The following is a 4,150-nucleotide window of genomic DNA, read 5'->3' as shown; positions in this document are numbered from 1 at the left end:
ACAGTGCGGGGGTACAACATAACATCGTTGCAGCCAACATTAATAACAGGTATATAGGCTGTGCCCCTTATAACACGAACTAAAGAAGGGGAGGCAAGCAACCCTGCAGGCAAACCAGCATTCAAAGGCTCAAACAATACTGTAGAACCTGAATACTGCTCAGAACATGTGGCGGCCACAATTCTCATCACACCACCAGGAATCTGCCAGCCCCTCTTACCCCTGACCTTCACTGTCCCTGGAGTGTCTGAAGAAGCTAGACCACTAGCATGGTGACACTGTTGCAGTGCCTGCACAACTGGCTTGGGGGCCTCAGAGATGCAAACCTGAGAAAACAAGGCTACACCATGTTGGCCAAAAAGGTCCTGGTAGCACTTACGAATCACGTTCATCCCCAGAACACCAGGCACTCGAGAAGGTACACCACCAGGCGGGTCCCTCACCACCAAAACACCGCATTGCGGCATTAGTTTGCCACAAAGCTGCACGTTAAGTTCCAAGTACCCAAGGTAAGGAATAGTCAGACCGTTGGCAGCTCTGAGCTCCAACCAATGACAAGAACGGAGGCGCTCCTGGCCCCAAGGCTCAAGATGTTGACGAAAGAAGCTCTCAGAAATGGTAGACACCATGGAACCGGTGTCTACCAGACAAGGGACCTTCACGCCACCCATGTCGACATCCAAATGGGGGCAGGACGAAATCAATCCAGAAGCATCCATATTGCGTGAAACAGCTTGCGAGCCAGTGTCAGCCCCACCCAAACTGTGGCTCTGCAGTTCGGTGGGCACTAGTTTTCCGACGTGGAATGAGAGCATGTTGTCGACCAGCATTCAAGGGGGGTCGTGAGGGAAACTGCGAACGAGAGGCAACACGCTCTCCATCACACTCATGTGCAAAGTGTCCCGGCTGGTTACAGCGCCTGCATATTAAAGGGCCAGGCCGTGGTGGACGACGGTACTGGTTGGAGCTTTGTAGCTGAGCAATGCTTCCCACAAGCTGGTCAAGCTGCTCTTGCTGACGCTTCAACATCTCCCTCATCTCACTCATCTCAGACACTGAAGTAGGTGAGACAATAGCCTGGGGGGCACCATGAACACCGTACTGGACACCATAGACTGAGGGGACTGATTGGCTGCGACCTCTCACACCACCAGGCAAACCCTCGCGCTCCCATCGAATTGCCTCAGCCCTCACCTCAAGCAAGGTGCAACCAGGCTGGCGACGCACCAACTGCTTCAACTCACGTCTCAAGGAACTATTCAAGATGTGCTCGACAAACTGGTCTCTCAAAAGGGCCCCAGCGTGTGGCATGTCGGCGGGGGCGCACCGCTTCACTTTCTCCATAAGGCCCATTAAAGCAAGGGAGAACTCCTGAAGTGTTTCTCCTTCTTGCTGACCTCTGGAAAAGAAAGCTTGCTGCACAGCAACATACGACTCAGCGCACCCATACAGCTCGTCTAAGATGGCAAGTATTCTAGTGGGGTCCTCCCTCTCAGCGGCAGAGCGATACTTTATTTCCTCTTTGGCCTCTCCCTCTAGGTGGTCGAACAGAAAAAACGCCTGGTCGAACCGGGACAGATGCCGAGCCCTCATACTCGCCTGCACCTCCTCCACCCACTCACTCAATCCCACGCCTGTCCTTCCCCGAAAGATTGTACATCTCCTATCTCTAGGCACAAAAATTAGTCTCTCCGCTACAGAGGGAACAGAAGTGTGGGGGGGAAGAGGTACTGCTGAAGAGGTAGACGGTAGACCACTTGGGCCAGCCTGTCCTTGTCGTAACCGCTCATTATCTGCTTTTAACTGTGCAATCAGCTCTCTAAGTTCCTGAGTTTCATCCTCCATGATTACTACAAACTCACTACACCAGTAATTACAATGATGCAAAAAGCACCACAAAAGTCAAATCTATAGTATGCACCTCACAAAGATCCACAAGGAGCCACTGCTGCTTTGTCCCCGATCTCTCCAATCTGCATGCACAAAAACAAAATTAGGTCACATCAAATAAAGTGAGCAACACAAAACAATATGTATACAAGGGAACACACGTCTCAGCCGTTTGGAAAAGAGTGATCCTGCCAACAACGCCAAGTTTGTGGCGAGCGATAGGCGAGAGAAAATTAAACGAAATAATCTAACAAAAAAAAACAAGAAACGGAAAACCAACAACGCCACCCTGGGAATTTCACCCAAGGAATTGATTTAAAGTGCAAAGGCACACAGGTAAGGTCACTCATTAAAAGGCATGAGACGTGGTTTAAATGTTGTAGAAAAATACAATTTTATTACATAAGTTCTCTTTTTAAAACAAAGTCTTTTTGACATTCATCCCAGGATAAATAAGGGCTTGGAGGCAAGTGAGTGGACAATGACTAGTGCAAGGGGGGGGCCCACCAAAAAGAAAACAAAAATCACCCAACATGCGGGGCACACACACTGAAGACCCGCTCCCAGGACACAGCAAACGAGACAAAGGGGGGGGGACACCGCCACCAAGACACCAGCACACCACCACCAGTCTCCAGCCACTAAAAAGAGAAACAAACAAATCAGTGGGCAAATGACCCAACAACATGAAACAAAATGATTTCAAAAATTAACAAAATTATAACTAGTGGGCAAATAAACTTAACCAATATCAACTGCCCACTATTAACTTATATGGTCATAAACAAAAGAATATGAAAACAAAAAGAAAAACACAGCCAGCTAAAATAATTACATAAGCTAGATAGGACTACATAAATAGTCAAACCAAAATAATTACCAAATCGTTCAAATAATCAGAACACACTTAACACACATTCACACATCGAGGGGAGGGGCAAGCCCAAGTTAAAACACACACACATACACACTGAATGAGCGCCCCTGGTAGGGCTACTCGGGAAGTGTGCGCCGCAAGAGACAGGCGGCTACGGACACAATGTGCCAGCCGGAGCAAAGCGCATGGGGCAAACAGCAGCGTCAAGCAGCAGCAAGGCAAAGCAGCGTGGAGACGAAGTATCGGCAAACAAAACAGCAGTGACCCCAATAAGCTGATTGCGTTAGTCCTAATCAGGAGAAAAGACTGTTAATGTCACTACGTTAGCAAGAAATGCTGCGATTGTTCGCTATGCTACAAACACATACCTGTTTACGACCAAACACGGACACACACACACACCCGTTCACACAGGAGGAGGGAAGGAGAGAGGACTCCGGCCGCTGTCGGCGTTCACCTGAGACCACACCAGCGTTAGCCATCGGACAGCATCAACTACATTGCCGAAAGAGAGAATACTTACCAAGCAAACAATGCACCATAGCGCACACAGGAAACCCAGATCAGCAACAAGCAGTCACCCTGTCGGACCAGACAACCTTTGGCCCGGAAGTGACGCACCAGTGACAGGAGCGCAAAAGGAAGAGATGGTGGAGGATGGCTGCTTTTATACCAGCCCACAGCATGACGGCCACTAGTGGCGCCAAACAAACAGTAGCACTAGACATGGATGGCACATCTATACTGCTACAGAAACCTTGTTGAAACACAAACGACGGGTCTTTCCTACCGTAGTAAGGTAGACAACGAGCTACAACCGTATTTTTATCAAAACAAGCTCCTCCAGGCTGGACACTAACACTGGTCTGTATGGTCAGCCGTCTGTGAGACGAGGGTGCAGGGATCGTCTACAAAGTGCAACACTGAAAAGAGAAACTACAAAAAATATTCAATAACTTCACTATTATTCAGAGTAGTGTCACCAAAATCACTGCAGTCTCCTGCTGGTTATTCTACAATTTTTTTGTTTTGAAAAAATGTGCTTTGCCATCATTTTTGGGTATTTCTATTGGGAGAAATATTCAATAACACCAATATTCAGTGTGGTGTCACAAAAATCACCTAACCCTAACCCTACTTAAAAAAAACGTTTTTTTTCTAATGTAACATTAACTTGATATTGGTATTAAAAAATGTTTTAATATATAATCCATGTGAAGTGAAGGCCAAATGGACTTGCCCCTAAAATGACGAAATTCCCACCCTGACTGCATGCATTCCCACTAGTAAGCTACAGTTACTCTATGTAAGCTGAGTCCAAGTTGTCTCTAAGAGAGTCTCTAGAGTGTGAAATATTGCACATTGCCTCAGCCTGTAATAAAA

General features: G+C 47.5%; 1 long non-coding RNA gene across 1 annotated transcript; it reads right to left on the bottom strand.

Annotated features, from left to right (window-relative positions):
* Positions 1-2,914: 2,914 nt before the first annotated feature.
* On the bottom strand, positions 2,915-3,464 carry LOC115576830 (uncharacterized). The gene is made up of 3 exons (XR_003982952.1): positions 3,291-3,464; positions 3,136-3,224; positions 2,915-3,056 (listed from the first exon to the last, which is right to left on the bottom strand). It is a non-coding gene; the product is annotated as an uncharacterized LOC115576830 (long non-coding RNA).
* Between the last annotated feature and the right edge of the window lie 686 nt (positions 3,465-4,150).

The sequence above is a fragment of the Sparus aurata genome, chromosome 24, assembly GCF_900880675.1.
Source record: "Sparus aurata chromosome 24, fSpaAur1.1, whole genome shotgun sequence".
NCBI classification, from domain to species: Eukaryota; Metazoa; Chordata; class Actinopteri; order Spariformes; family Sparidae; genus Sparus; species Sparus aurata.
This window is presented reverse-complemented; position numbering and strand designations above follow the sequence as displayed.